We start from the raw sequence: 17,326 nt of genomic DNA, 5'->3' as shown, positions 1-17,326 counted from the left end.
ATTCCAGTCACCCACCACTATTAAATTTTCGTCTCCCTTCACTACCTGAATAATTTCGTTTATCTCATCATACATTTCATCAATTTCTTCATCATCTGCAGACCCAGTTGGCATATAAACTTGTACTACTGTAGTCGGCGTGGGCTTCGTGTCTATCATGTCCACAATAATGCGTTCACTATGCTGTTTGTAGTAGCTTACCTGTACTCCTATTTTTTTTAGTCATTATTAAACCTACTCCTGCATTACCCCTATTTGATTTTGTATTTATAATCCTGTATTCACCTGACCAGAAGCCTTGTCCCTCCTGCCACCGAACTTCACTAATTCCCACTATATCTAACTTTAACCTATCCATTTCCCTTTTTAAATTTTCTAACCTACCTGCCCGATTAAGGGATCTGACATTCCACGCTCCGATCCGTAGAATGCCAGTTTTCTTTCTCCTGATAACAATGTCCTCCTGAGTAGTCCCCGCCCGGAGATCCGAATGGGGGACTATTTTACCTCCGGAATATTTTACCCAAGAGGACGCCATCATCATTTAATCATACAGTAAAGCTGCATGCCCTTGGGAAAAATTATGGCTGTAGTGTCCCCTTGCTTTCAGCCGTTCGCAGTACCAGAACAGCAAGGCTATTTTGGTTAGTGTTACAAGGCCAGATCAGTCAATCATCCAGACTGTTGCCCATGCAAATACTGAAAAGGCTGCTGCCCCTCTTCAGGAACCACACGTTTGTCTGGCCTCTCAACAGATACCCCTCCGTTGTGGTTGCACCTACGGTACGGCTATCTGTATCGATGAGGCAAGCAATACTAATTACGTAACTTAATTATTTGAAAACGGTATTTGACCTTTATGAATGCATGCATCTCTCTTTCATTCTCTCTCTCTCTCTCTCTCTCTCTCTCTCTCTCTCTCTCTTTCTCTCTCTCTCTCTCTCTCTCTCTGTCTCTCTCTCTCTCTCTCTCTCTCTCTCTCTGTGTGTGTGTGTGTGTGTGTGTGTGTGTGTGTGTGTGTGTGTGTGTATGTGTGAGTGTGAGTGTAAGTGTGTGTTTGTTCCTGTGTTTGAGTTTGATGCATGAGTTAGATGAGATAACAATGTTTGTAAGAAGAATGAAAAAGGCTCATCTAGTTTCTATCCCGTCCTCTGTAGATAGTTACGAAACTCATACACTGATCCGCAGTGGCATTTCTGTAAACGACAAAGCAGAACCCACTACAACTCAATAGTTTTCCTGCGGGCTCCTCCACGTATTAAGGCAAAGACAATTACATTATGTTTGAACATCGACTACCTAACTGCAAATACTCAAAACACTCATTTACTAACGAGTCTTAGTCAAGTCAAACTATCAACCGAAGAAGCTGTTCGCCAATAATCACCAAGAGCTGCTGAAGATATAAGCCCATAGCACTAGCAATTCCGAACAAACCACCATCATCAAAAACCAAACAGCTACTTGTATCAGCCTGCATGGCATCGTTCAATCTGTCGCATCAAAAAAATGAAACAAAATAAACTGTGTTGCGTTAGTGTGTGTGTGTGTGTGTGTGTGTTGCGGCTTATGGGCACTCAACATCGAGGTCATCAGCACCCTTTTTTTGTTTTTTTGTTGCGTTAGTGAAAAAAAAGGTGCAAATGACTCTGAGCACTATGGGACTTTACATATGTGGTCATCAGTCCCCTAGAACTTAGAACTACTTAAACCTAACTAACCTAAGGACATCACACACATCCATGCCCGAGGCAACATTCTAACCTGCGACCGTAGCAGCAGCGCGTTTTCGCACTGAAGCCCCTAGAACCGCACGGCCACAGCGGTCGGTGATGAATGGTTTATCTGCGGGTTAATCGGAAAATTTGACCACAGAGCAGGCAGCCTCATTATAAATTCGGAATGTCGTTCAGTGTGGAGCTCGAAACGAAGTTGCATATGCTCATACATACTTGTCAACAATGCTACTTTGCTTTATCCTATAGGGATAAACGTAATTATTGCCACTGAAAACGTTAATGTGTTGCTAGAAGTCCTTCAAAACCATGTTTATTGATGGAATGAATGTTTCTATTCTCGCCGCCCACGTCTCTTTCTCTAACATACACAAAAGCCAAATTGCGGTCACCTGGACGTTCAGAGGAAAATCCAATCGCTCTATAGAGGCAAATAGCGCTACCTGAAAGATATCCTCTCCCACAAATCGACCGGTAATGGAAGAATACGCTGCCGAGAATTTCATGGCTCGGTACATGCAAGAGATAAAGCAAAAGTAATTTCCGTAGACGTCACGTAAGATGTTTGTCTCGAGTTAAGCGACCACTCGAGGTAAATAGTGGACTGTGCAAATCCAGAGCATAAAAAGAATTATATCAGGAGATAGCTATTGATTACAGCACCCATGTGGCCAATAATGTAAACAGCGTAAACGCACACTGATTCTTCGGCAGCAGCCATGCCATTCGTGTAATAATTTTATGCCGGCACATTGTATGTAGAAGGACCTATATTTGGCTGAAAAGAACAAAGTTCTGTGAAATTCAAAACTGCGAGGTGGTGGTACCAGGAAATCGAAAGAAATCCACACAAATAGTTAATTTGTGCTAGCAACCATGTTAAAAAAAATCCGAAAAATCTGAAACATACTTTATTTTGGAAAACATTTAATACTGTCAATATGGCAAAACGCACGAAATGGCCAAGCGGTTTGAGGCGCCATGTGACGGATTGCACGGCACCTCCCACTGGAGGTTCGAGTCCTTTCTCGGGCGTGGGTGTGTGTGTTGTTCTTATCATAAGTTAGTTTAAGTAGTGTGTAAGTCTCGGGACCGATGAGCCTTAGGAATTAACACACGTTTGAATATTTGAATACGGCAATACATTCATTCCAAAAATATGTAAGTTTCAACAGAATTCTGCTTAAATTTGCACCATGTCCAAAAGGTAGTGCCTTGTCGAAAAATACGTAAGGTTCAGATGAATTACAAAACAAGGTGTCATATTAAAAATAGACATATTTCCTGTACTAAAGTTTTTCATTTCGTTAAATACGTAATCCTCACCTACAGTAAATAAATTGGCGATATTCATGACAGACACAAACACACAATACATACAATGTTTACTTCATGAAATTCCAGGTTAAACAGTAATCGTGATTGTCTGTGGTTCGATATCTGTGCTGTGCTTGGTTTAAGGCACAATGGACTCTCAAATCAAACATTTCCACATCTAATTACGCAAAACACATGCATATCAGCAAAATGGATACCTAAAACACAACTGTGCACTTTCAACTTAAGTGCTCAATGTTGTATACATGCATAAAGTATTACAAAACACATGTGATTAAAAAATTGAATCCTAAGCCGGTAGTTGAGACTCTATTTTATGACCAAAGAAGGCGATGTCCCACACGGACCTGACCGAGCCTACAACCACACAAAATGCATGTTGGATAAAACAGTGTGCTAAGGAGGCTATTCATTGTTACCGTCCTCTTCCTGTTGTTCTCTGTTTCCGTGTTACAATGACAACAGAACGATTGTACTTTTATCCGTTTATAAAATTCGAAACGTCATAGTATTATTAGTCAGATCGGTACTAAAAGCTTACTTTCGATTTTATTAAATTCCCTAGCGTTTGATCTGCATATAGCTTTTTTGGCACGAGCAAGCGACCTTAGAGGAACTAGAGAGTTTCCTCGTTAATGTTAATGTTTCTTATGCGAGCACAGTCGATTAGTTCTCTGGGCTAAACATGTTATTTACCATGAATACCAGAGAATGACTAACGAAGGAACGCTTAATTTCATGTACAATAATGCGGTTACATATCCATTTCTTTCAGGCTTTCTTTCAAGGACACACTGAACAGATAGATGAACAATGTCTAAATAACTAATGCAGGCTGCTTAATGTGTAATCTCTAGTCTTACTTTCAACTACTCCTTCTTTACAAGCCAAAGGACGAATATCTGTGGGTTCTTACCTCAAGGTCACTGAGGTACGATTTAAAATTAAAGGCCGGATTACAAGTGAATTGTCAATCGCTGAAAGTTGCCTGAACTACAATTTAAAAACCGATCAAGTGACAATTAATAGCATTTCTGTACCATACTGAAATAGCTAAGAGACTGAGAATGTTGATACAAATACATTGAGATGTAAGACAAATGACTGGCTTCATCTCATTAAGAAAAATCAACAAATAGTGGGTAGGAAGCCTAGCATTTTATTTCGAAATATTGCACCCTTGATAAAGGACCTTCTTAGGCCGAAGGACTGAGAATGAATATTTCTCACAAAAAGACTGACTTAACACGTCAGAGAACTGCAAACTGCTGTTTCTACAATATGATGATGGGAAAGGACGGAGGGGGGGGGGGGGGGGGGGCGGGGGTTGCCTTCAGTGTCCGCAACGGCCCGCTCGCTCCGTCCCGAAAACAATTACCGCCCTCTAAATTGGATTTGGGGCTCCTTTGTGAGGAGAGCAGGCGGCTCGGGGCTCTATTCTGGTGCCCAAGTACTCGATAATTGATTGCTGTCTGCAAGCCTCTCCCTTGGTGTAAAAGTCTATAATCTTTTCAAGATTCTACAACCAAGATTACCAACAGGTTCGCTCTAAACTGTGCACACGCTCGTTACGCAGGTACAACAAGGGAAGAGCCTGTTGCTTTCTCGACGCAGCTGACATGGAAACGACGGTTGCCGGTCTCTTGAATAACCGTCTAGAGTATATTGTTTTAAAGCTATGGGAGTTTGTTTTATTGTTGTTCCGACTACGGATTCAAAAGGATCTATCAAGTAAAGTAATCCGTTACAAGTGAAACTGTACATTTATCACGTAGTACGTAATTCTTCAACCTCCCAAAGACTTTGAAATGCATTTTTTCGATATTGATCAGTAATTACAGGGCTCCAGCAAATATTGTACGAATCCTACACCATAACATGTTGTGTGCTTAGCATACTGACGAGCACAATATCTCACATTGCAAACTAAACTGTTTTCCGGGCGTGACGACTCATGATGGCAACAGATGGTGTCAATCTAGCTAGAACAAAGGGACCATAGCTTGGGGATTGTTCAGGGTGTCCAACAAGTTTTGTGACAGCAATGACTACTACGCAGCAAGATGAATTATTCTTGAAGAAGACGTTAAGATTTTGAAATACATGATAAGGGAAATAAAAAGGCAAAGAATATCGTAAGTCATTAAAATGTGTAGGAAAAACGTGCCTAATTTTCTGTAATTATAAAAATTACCTTCAAGTTACAGTTCCACCAAACAAAAACAGGCTGAGCTATGTGCAGTTCATGGATAACATAGGCTACAATACTGACTTAATGCAGAAGCAAAACATATGGCAATTTGAAGGCCTCTGTCAGTGGTTACCGATACTGCGAGCAAAGTTAAACAACGCAAAATCAGTTAACAATATAAGCTAGATAACAAAATGTTGAAAATACATACTGTTTGTAACACACGAGGCATAGACAAAGTTTTAAAATAAAATAATATGTAGAACAGTCTTGATTGCATAAAAACACTTGTATTCGTGAGTAGTGACCCGCTGCGACCCGATGTGGGTCATCTTCCGTCAGTTCAAAAATGGTTCAAATGGCTCTGAGCACTATGGGACTTAACATCTGAGGTCATCAGTCCCCTAGAACTTAGAACTACTTAAACCTAACTAACCTAAGGACATCACACACATCCATGCCTGAGGCAGGATTCGAACCTGCGACCATTTTTATGCGATTAAGAACGTCCTAAATAATATTTTGTTACTATTTAGTTGCCATCGATGCTGTTACCAATATGTTTTGAAAGATTATCAACGTTTTAAGAATTACTCGAAGAACCAAAGTGGTGTCTTGAAATTCGGGATTAGTCCTTCTCCACATTTTGTGTTGTTGTGGTCTTCAGTCCTGAGACTGGTTTGATGCAGCTCTCCATGCTACTCTATTCTGTGCAAGCTTTTTCATCTCCCAGTACCTACTGCAACCTACATCCTTCTGAATCTGCTTAGTGTATTCATCTCTTGGTCTCCCTCTACGATTTTTACCCTCCACGCTGCCCTCCAATACTAAATTGGTGATCCCTTGATGCCTCAGAACATGTCCTACCAATCGATCCCTTCTTCTGGTCAAGTTGTGCCACAAACTTCTCTTCTCCCCAATCCTATTCAATACTTCCTCATTAGCTATGTGATCTACCCATCTAATCTTCAGCATTCTTCTGTAGCACCACATTTCGAAAGCTTCTATTCTCTTCTTGTCCAAACTATTTATCGTCCATGTTTCACTTCCATACATGGCTACACTCCATACGAATACTTTCAGAAATGACTTCCTGACACTTAAATCAATACTGAATGTTAACAAATTTCTCTTCTTCAGAAACGCTTTCCTTGCCATTGCCAGCCTACATTTTATATCCTCTCTACTTCGACCATCATCAGTTATTTTGCTCCCCAAATAGCAAAACTCCTTTACTACTTTAAGTCTCTCATTTCCTAATCTAATTCCCTCAGCATCATCCGACTTAATTCGACTACATTCCATTATCCCCGTTTTGCTTTTGTTGATGTTCATCTTATATCCTCCTTTCAAGACACTGTCCATTCCATTCAACTGCTCTTCCAAGTCCTTTGCTGTCTCTGACAGAATTACAATGTCATCGGCGAACCTCAAAGTTTTTATTTCTTCTCCATGGATTTTAGTACCTACTCTGAATTTTTCTTTTGTTTCCTTTACTGCTTGCTCAATATACAGATTGAACAACATCGGGGAGAGGCTACAACCCTGTCTTACTCCCTTCCCAACCACTGCTTCCCTTTCATGTCCCTCGACTCTTATAACTGCCATCTGGTTTCTGTACAAATTGTAAATAGCTTTCGCTCCCTGTATTTTACCCCTGCCACCTTTAGAATTTGAAAGAGAGTATTCCAGTCAACATTGTCAAAAGCTTTCTCTAAGTCTACAAATGCTAGAAACGTAGGTTTGCCTTTCCTTAATCTTTCTTCTAAGATAAGTCGTAAGGTCAGTATTGCCTCACGTGTTCCAGTGTTTCTACGGAATCCAAACTGATCTTCCCCGAGGTTGGCTTCTACTAGTTTTTCCATTCGTCTGTAAAGAATTCGTGTTAGTATTTTGCAGCTGTGACTTATTAAGCTGATAGTTCGGTAATTTTCACATCTGTCAACACCTGCTTTCTTTTGGATTGGTATTATTATATTCTTCTTGAAGTCTGAGGGTATTTCGCCTGTCTCATACATCTTGCTCACCAGATGGTAGAGTTTTGTCAGGACTGGCTCTCCCACGGCCGTCAGTAGTTCCAATGGAATATTGTCTACTCCGGGGGCCTTGTTTCGACTCAGGTCTTTCAGTGCTCTGTCAAACTCTTCACGCAGTATCATATCTCCCATTTCATCTTCATCTACATCCTCTACCATTTCCATAATATTGTCCTCAAGTACATCGCCCTTGTATAGACCCTCTCTCCTCCACATATTCACCTCAAAATCCCAAACATTTTTCCCAACAGGAGAGTCGAAAAGATCAGGAGACTAAGAGGGGCAAGCAAAGTATAATATCGCAATCCTCTGCAGGATGAGCTGTTTTGCTGTCGTGTAGCGAAAACGCATAGGGAAAACACTTTCAGGCAGCTTCCCATAGTGCCTCATCTTGACTGTCTCCGTAAGCAACTCAGAAGATTAAGATATTATGTCCCTGTGACGGTTTGCTCCTTACGAGCATAATGTGATATCACGACACCATAGCTGAAACAGCATAGGCAGGCTCAGGAAGGTGTGTGACTTAAATTTGGTGTGCCATGCCAACATAACATTCGTCTTCCAGCTGGGTAAGCATGCAACCCAGACAATTACTTGATTCGTTGCTCTGCAGGTATTCGGTTACACCGCGCCGCCTTTAGGTCCAATTAACACTGAATTCCCGTAGCGTGCAGAACAGTCAGTCGAAATGTAAGCCTGACGATCAGAAAGTCAAAGTGCATAGATAAGCAATTAATGAATAATTATAAAAGAAAAAAGGATACCACTGAATTAAACATTAGAGCGTACTGAAAAGTATTGACTCCAAACTTCTCCCTTTTTTTCTGTGAAAACTCTTGAACATTTTCAAACAAAACAAACTTTGTTAAATTCTATATTCTTATTCATGTTGTAACGTGCCGGTGTGTAACGTAACTATCGTGATGAGTGAGACAAAACGTAGTCTACTGTAAATGAGTCAAAGCGTACTGTAACTGAGTTTCAAATTCTAAAAGTTTGTCCACACATGGAGACTCTCTCGTTCAGCATGACAAAGCCAGACAACACGCAAGTGCTGCGACATCTGAAGCAATCAGCTGCCTTGTCCACTGTCATCGATCATCCTCCTTACAGTGCCGACTTAGCCCCATCGAAGCTTCATCTGTTTCCAACCCTAAACACCTTCGAGGACTTCACTCTGATAGTGATGAAGCGCTGCAAGCAGAGGTGGGGTTGTGGGTCCGTCAACAACGTCAAACATTCTACAGTGACGGCATCAACAAACTGGTCTCTCGGGAGAAATGTGTTCATCGCCAGGGTGATTATGTTGAGAAATACGAATGTATACATAATGAATAAAGATGTAAAACGTTAATAAAGTTTAAAAGAACTTCAAGACCTTTCTAATAAAACATTTTGTGGTATTGCCTGTCAGCATGTCCTCGTGTAAAACGAGAAAATCCAAGGGAATCAATTGCGACTGAATGTTCTCATTTTGAGAAGATAGAAGGACCGTTCTCTTTTACTTGCAAGAAATGTTCAACAGTCTAGATCGCATAAATATTTAGTTTTTCAATTTTCAAGACAACCATTTTAGACAGACTTTACTGGCTTTTTTGTTGTTTTTTTTTTTTATGGAACGTGTTCATTTTACGTTGGACATCACACCAAGTTGTCACGTGGTTATTTTAGTTATGACAAACCTATTACAATATGCTGACTTTTATCCAAATGACAACTTGGGGTGGAGGTACAACATAAAATGAACACGTTTCACAACAAAGAGGATTTTTTAGCAAATTGTGTACGAAATGTGACTATACAATTCTATTACGATTAAAAGTTTCTAAATCATTGATGAAAACAAATAAAACGATTTTCCGTTAGTATTTATTACTGAAGTTCGTTCCACAAATAAGTCACTAAAGTGCTCACCAGCTTCGTATGAAAGGTTCTGTCCGCTCTTACAAACATAATATTATCAAAGTCTGTCACTAATAAAAGTTGCACCGTTCCACATGGAGTCTTTGGAAGTTCACTGAGAGATCTGAAATTTAAGCGATGTCTGAAATGTGCGTATACCGTGCATTGTTAAGCACGTGCGACATTCTGACCACCCAAAATCCTGCCAATCTTATCAAAAATCCACGAGTAAAACACATCAACGCAATTATTGACATCAGAAAAAAAAATCCTTCAGGATCGTTCTGCCTGCTTATTTAAAGCCTCGGTCTACTGAACTACTGCTGTATACAATACACAAGCTTCCCTCTGTCACAGTGTTACAATATTTGCAGTTTTTTCGTACCTTACTTAATTTACACACACACACACATTAATTATTTCTTACGTATCTACATCACATTCACTACTACTGAAATAGTTGTGTTTTAAACAAAAATTGTACGAACTGCACTTGTACTGAGAGAATGCCCCTGCTCATGTGAAATGTATGACTTCTGTGTAATGTGGCCGTACCATACTGCTCAAACCTAGCACTCTTTGAATTAATAATTGTAACAAATTATATTTACACTAATAATTACTGCATTTTGGGAGGGGTCATCAGTCTTCTGGCTGGTTTGATGCGGTCCACCACGAATTCCTCTCTTGCGCCAACCTCTTCATCTCAGAGTAGCACTTGCAACCTGCGTCCTCAATTATTTGCTGGATGTATTCAAATATGTGTCTTCCTCTTCAATTTTTGCCCTCTACAGCTCCCTCTAGTACCATGGAAGTCATTCCCTCATGTCTTAACAGATGTCCTATCATCCTGCCCCTTCTGCTTATCAGGGTTTTCCACATATTCCTTTCCTCTCCGATTCTGCGCAGAACTTTCTCGTTCCTTACCTTATCAGTCCTTCCATTTTTCAGCATTCGTCTATAGCACCAGGTCTCAAATGTTTCGATTCTCTTCTGTTTCGGTTTTCCCACTGTCCACGTTTCACTACCATAACAATGCTGTACTCAAGACGTACATTGTCAGAAATTTCTTCCTCAAATTAAGACCGATATTTGATATTAGTAGATTTCTCTTCGCCAGGAATGCCCTTTATGCCGTTGCTAGTCTGCTTTCGATGTCCTCCTTTCTCCGTCCGTCATTGATTATTTTACTGCCTCGGTAGCAGAATTCCTTAACTTCATCGATTTCGTTACCATCGATCCTGATATTAACTTTGTCCGTGTACTCATTTCTACTACTTCTCATTATTTTCGTCTTTCTTCGATTTACTCTCGATCTATACTCTGTACTCGTTAGATTGTTCATTCCATTCAGCAGATCATGTAATTCTTCTTCACTTTCAGTCAGGATAGCAATGTCATCAGCGATTCGTATCACTGATATCATTTCATCTTGAATTTTAAGTCCTTTCCTGAATCTTCTTTTATTTCTATCGTCCCTGTCTTAGACTCTTTCTAATCCAATCATTTCGTTCTTGGTGGTCCACTCTGATAATTCTCTCTTGGCTATTTTCCATATTGTATGCAAGCCGTCTCCCCCTCCCTTGCAAACGGAGCTACCTGCTGCCAATAGTATGTGTACTTGTGGAAAACTCTTATTTTGCCAAATGTTTCAGTAACAATAAGTAATTTTTGTACCATAAATTATATATGTATTAACTGCGTCTCCAGTCTGTCTCACGGTGTACTGATAATATTTCATTGGTGTGCCGTACGTTCCCTTAAAGTGTCTGTAAATAGTTGTATCATTGCTATGAATAATAAATGTTTAATAAGTAAAAGTTCTTAAATAATAATTCCTACGATTTTGACCATATTTTTGTTGCAATGTAGACCTTCTGCCGATTTTATGGTGTCAGCAAATTCCCTGTAGCACATTTCAAGAGTTTATATGAATGTCTAGTAGTCTCAGTCATACATTTCAGTCGTCGGTCCGTGATGGCTTCCATTCCTCGCTGACGCGAACCTTACAGGCCAAGCAGTCACCTAGAAGTCCCTGTTGCCACTCAATGGCTGGTCGTTTGCCACCTCAGGTCCTACACCCCTTTGCCACGACACACAACAACTCTCTAGACAAACCGTATATGGTAATCCGTCTGCTCTTGAATAATTCGGCCCAGCCGCTCTTAATGTCATAAACATCGCCTTGCTGTACGATGGCTGGGTCTTGGACATTTTTAGAGATTATGAACCCACAAGTTGACATTGCTTGCTATTATCCTTTGTCTCAGAGTCATACTGACAACGTCAGAATTGGTCCAAGCGATTAGATGGCTGAAGACGTCATCAGGGTTGACCTGACGCAGCTGTAACATTTCCACTGTTGCCTTTGTTGGCGGGCTTTTTTAATGTTTGATGGTCTAACATTTCGTTCTTCGTCATTCAGTATTGTTTAAAAACGTAAAGTAAACCACCTAATGAATGTGTCGTATGATGGTGCATTGTAGCCATATACGTCCATCACCTCGGCACTGATTTCTGCAGCGCTGTTCTCCTTAAAATTCGGGAAGCGAATTGCAGCACGATGATGCACCGTGCTGGTGCAGCCCTTTGATTAATGCTCATGACATTCTACGATACCGTAGGGCGGGGATATCGGTATGTAGCAGGGCTGCGGATACGTACCTGCGAATAAAACCAAATAACTATGTAATAAAAACCTTCCTTCGTGATGGAATGCTACAACGCGGTCGTATGATAAGATGAAATTGTAGATCAGTTAATCTCCGACTGCTACGATGGCCTTCTACTTCTTTATTGGACTGTCGAATTCGAGACTTAAGCCCCATCTTCAGATGTACTGTTCAGATTCATTTTTTCCAAAAAAACATACAAACAGTGCATACACAAACGGCATTACTTCTAGATTGTGAGTTGCAAGTTAGTAGGCCTCAACCGGTCGTAAGAGAAGATTAATATCCTCATGCTCAAGTCAAAGTGTTCATAAAATTACGTTTACATACAGTCAAGGGAAAAAACGTTAATACAATAATATTTTCTGACTTACGCATTTTACGTGTCGTCACATAATGCTGGCAACTACTTTACATTTGAAGTGAAAGCCCTTTACAGTGGAAGTGTGTATAGCACATTCTACTACCACAACAGTACAGCAATGTACTATCCAGTCTACAGTTGAGGCAGCCGCCATTAGTCAGAGCTGCAGTCATGGCACTGCTGACACTGAATCCAAGATGGCACCAACACGAAAGTCAGTAATGTGAGAAAATTAAAAACGCAAGATGGCTGTGGCAGGAAATTTAAAAAGACTAGATTGTACTGTCGGAAAATTTAAAAAAAAAAATACGAAATGGCAGAACTAGGTATTGTGTGTTACACATGTAGTGATATCATGTTCAAAAGTATCCGAACAATATAAGATTTGCGTTACGTTCAAATACACGCAGTGATCATTACATAATAATGAAACGTAAATTTCACCTGAATTTTGCGTAAACTGGCATCATGTTCAAAAGTGTTTGAGGCTTTGTCACAAAAAGATATTTACAATACCGGTGTAACTTGGCACTAGGAATGTAAATTACATATTAAGCAGCACTTGCAATTGTCTGTAGTCCGATTTGTGCCATACTTGTTGTAAACCACAGTAGATCCTTAATTAAATAGTTGCACATCAGATTGCTCTACAAAATATATTGATGTGCGCAAAGTGAAGGTAAATAAATACACGAGATGAACTGCTGCTGAATTGATTAGGAACCAGCCACAGGCAATTGAACAAGCAACACAACTATCGCTAGTGCGCAAAAGTGCATTGACGTTGATGGTGATATGTTCGAACCTGTTCTGTGAACTGTACTACATCGTTTTTAAAGGACGTGGCACGAAATAGGTGTAACATGCATGTTGTGATGCATTATGTACTAAATACAAAGTGAACATAACTGCACTTGAATGAAATTTTCACTCTGCAGCGGAGTGTCCGCTGATTTGAACTTCAGGCAGATTAAAGATGTGTGTCGGACAGAGACTCGAACTCGAGACCTTTGCCTTTGGAAGGTAGGAGACGAGGTACTGGTGGAAGTGAGATTGTGAGGACGGGTCGTGAGCCGTGCGTGGGTAGCTCAGTTGGTCGCGGGCACGGTAGCTCATCGTGTTCGGTCAGAGAGGCGCTGGCCCTCTGTAATAAAAGAAACTGAGTAAAGGAATCTGCGATCAACTTGAACGGATGTCCTATGACTTGCCCAGACCAAATGCAACGAACATTATCGAAAAAAAAAAAAATCGGTAGAGCACTTGCCAGCGAAAGGCAGAGATCCCGAGGTCGAGTCTCGGTCCGGCACACAGTTTTAATCTGCCATTAAGTTTCATAATTGTACTTCTCTGTAACATTGTTTTCAAGAAAATCACATTACTGTCCAGTTGTATTGCGTATACGCTCACGTTGTGCACATTACTTTTGCAGAATTAAAGTTCTTTTCAATATCCATACCTCCCTAACGAAGCATTTGCGGACCTATGTTCATATAACATTTTTTGTTCAGAATTACTTACACTAGCACTGTGTAAAATATTGACCTTTCCTCCCCAAACACCCTTGAAAAACCGGAGTTCAGTTATTGATACGACTTCCTTAGCTAATAAGTATAAAGATAGTACACCAAACTTTTTTTTTTTTTTTTTTTTTTTTTTTGTGAGACTGCTCGATAACACATCAGCAACGCAAAATGCTGTATGTTGAAGTCTCACAAGTAACTGCTCCTTAAAGTTAGCCTTGAGTCTATTAACGGAACTACAAAACATTCACGGACTAGGACTATTGCATTAGGGGAACACTCTGACCGTTTTGTAATCGAAAAGTTTTGGAACATCTTCATATTTCCGCATAACGTCACATAAATGGTATAATTGCCGGTTCCGATTGATTAGCAAGTCATCATCGTGATGTTCGTCAAAAGTGCCTCTCCTCATTTGTTGAGTTGTACTTTATCGAATTATATAGTAACTTATTTCGTAGTATTTGCTACCTTCCTCTTCAACTTCTTTTCTAAACAGATCACCAGATAGTGTCACAGTTAGAAGTAACCTCAGGCTGAAATCTGTAGAAAAAATTACGTATACGTGGCCATTTCATAACATTTGCGCCTTTCTGATCTACCTATGTCTGCAGTCGTTAGTCTCATAATAATACTTTCGGAATATGAAACATATAATGAAGAAATTAGTTTGTGCTGAAATACTGCTATGAAATGGAATTTGGTGGGTGACTGAACTTTTGTCCCACGGCTCGGTACCGGTGTTTCAATGAATTTCGGAACTACGAAGATTTCTAAGAACGTCACGATCTGGAATGAGGGACGGAACTATTGAAGCAAGGACCACTGACACTCGTCTCTTGCAAGTGAGAGCATTCACAGCGCAACCGGTAAACAACGCCCTTGGAGTAATTGAAAGGAAAGTTTCACAGAAGCTGAGAGCCGTTGCTGCACTTCTATCGCTCACAGACGGGCAGTAATGAGTTCTTCAGTTGTGAAAGAACTTGCACCGTACCTTCTAGGTCTCAAGAAAGAGTTACGAAATAGGCCGGGATTCAGCGATGGCCGCGGAAGCCGTTCGTCGCTAATAGAGGTGTCACTGCGTGGTTGGGCAACTGCTCTCCCGTTAAGTCGTAACACGAGAAGATGGCCAAAAAGTGCGGGAAAGTGGACCGACGTCCGGCGCAGTGTCGCAAATGAGGCGAGGCGGCTGACGCAGAAGGCGAGCTGTTGCTCCACAGGCCAATCTCCCGGCTGCAATTTGGCTGCGATGAGAGCGCCGTGTCGCGGACTGCTGGCTACTGTGCGTGCCCGCACTTTCACGAAAATTACACTGCAATAATTCTCGCACACTTGCATAGAAACACGGAATGTCCATTTCCGAGACTGGCAGGCACGCGCTAAGCAGGGCGCAGGTACGCCTTTTGTTTCTTAGCCCTGTTACTTCTCAAGCACTACCAATAGCTTCTCAAATGTCATCGTCAGCCATTATTTATTCACAGTTGGATGAACATAATATATTCCGACTCTTAAATGATTAACTTGGTCGACTGAAGTTTGTTTTTTATCACCTCCAAGCACTAATCTTTCCACTGACGCATGAGCCTTCTGCTTGAAGATGACGCGATAGCTTTGTAACATTTCTGGCTCTTACGGGCGTAATTACTTTGTTCTTGACAGCATCTTACGTGCTGAAGCAATCAGCTGACGTCACAAACAAATAATGGTGGTATATGCGATTTGAGGATGCTGCCACGTGTCGACTGCACGAAGCACCACATTTTGACGTGGAACCGTCGGAGCAATGCTACGCGTTAATGGGCTACAGAATTACCTCAAGCACGCCAAAACATAACTTAAGTTCTATTTATTAGTTAAATATGACGTCCGGTACAAAACTGCATAAGGGTAAAAAGTCTCTTATCAAAGTAATGATTAGAATGCACTTACGAAAATAATCTTATAATAACATTTGTAGAATAAGAAAATTTATGAACAGCCCGACTCACTCTGTGTGCTGTTGGGTTGATATTAAGAGCTCACCGAGGAAATTATCCAAGTTGGCAGCGGCTGTAGAGTACGAGCCTTGCCGGCAGATAGATAGGTTACGTCTTGGCACGTGTCTGTGGGCAGTTCATACTAATTACTCATTCATTTGTGCGTGAAAAGAATATTTTTTAACATACGTAGATTGTAGGTCTAAGTCGATGTAAGCACAAGACTTTGCTGCAGCTGCGGTTTTATTGTTTTGGCCAATATAAAGGTCGTGAACAAGTGACAACCCTTGTGAAATTTACCGAGTCTCGTATAGTAGCAGTTCATGTCATCCAACAGTACCAAATCAAGATCCGACGTTTCGCTATTCACTACAGTCGGGTAACTAGCTGGACTGAAGATGCCAGGTAAGTACTATTTGCAGAAACTTCCGACCTTTTCCGTTCCTTTAGGTTCCAGCTACGCCTCTTACACGGACTGGAGTCTCAATACATGTCAGGCCAGTGCCACGGACTCAGTAGCAAAATTTGCAGGGGAACATTGTTATAAAGTCAAAAGTGTATCCAACTGTAAAACCGTTGTAGCGTGCAGGGTGACTGCAAACTGAATCAAACATACTTCTTTGTCTCCTTTCTCGGTTGCGTCATTTCTCCATATCCTAATGGGTCCCGGTACCCAGCACGATACAACTCTTTGCCTTATCTTTGGATTTGCTGTATCATCTTACACAGGTTGAATTTTTTTTCTTATTTGTTTTCCTGCAGATTGCAGGGCGTTGAGAGAGTGAGAGCAAATCTGAAATCTACTGCGATGGAATCTCACCGGCTCTTCTGTCTTCAAAATTCCGTGTAGTTCAACAATATAATTTGTTTGTCTTTCCGGGTAAACGAACTATGATGTCAGTTTCAAGGAAGACAACTGAACAACCAAAAGTATTCTTCTGCATCGCTCCATCTGTATATTCCTAAAGAAATCTTGATAAAGTTTTAAAATACAAGAAAATAAACTTTTTAAAAAGTAATAAGATTGAAACTTCCTGGAGATTAAAACTGTGTGCCGGTCCGAGACTCGAACTCGGGACCTTTACCTTTCGCGGGCAAGTGCTCTACCAACTGGACTGTGTACCAGACCGAGACTCGAATTCGGGACCTTTGCCTTTCGCGGGCAAGTACTCGCAAGTAATCTACCAACTGGTAGGCAAAGACAAAGGCGAAAGGCAAAGGTCCCGAGCTCGAGTCTTGGTCCGGCACACAGTTTTAATCTGCCAGGAAGTTTGATATCAGCGCACACACCGCTGTAGTGTGAAAATTTCATTCTAGAAACAACCCCCAGGCTGTGGCTAAGCCATGTCTCCGCAATATCCTTTCTTCCAGGAGTGCTAGTTCTGCAAGGTTCGAGGGAGAGCTTCTGTGAAGTTTGGAAGGTAGGAGGCAAGGTACTAGCGGAATTAAGGCTCTGAGGACGGGGCGTGAGTCGTGCTTGGGCAGCTCAGTTGGTAAAGCACTTGCCCGCGAAAGGCAAAGGTCCCGAGTTCGGGTCTCGGTCCGGTACACAATTTTAATCTGCCAGGAAGTTTGATATCAGCGCACACTC

The sequence above is a fragment of the Schistocerca serialis genome, chromosome 1, assembly GCF_023864345.2.
Source record: "Schistocerca serialis cubense isolate TAMUIC-IGC-003099 chromosome 1, iqSchSeri2.2, whole genome shotgun sequence".
Lineage (NCBI taxonomy): Eukaryota > Metazoa > Arthropoda > Insecta > Orthoptera > Acrididae > Schistocerca > Schistocerca serialis.
The sequence above is the reverse complement of the archived record's forward strand: the minus strand, read 5'-3'. Positions refer to the sequence as shown.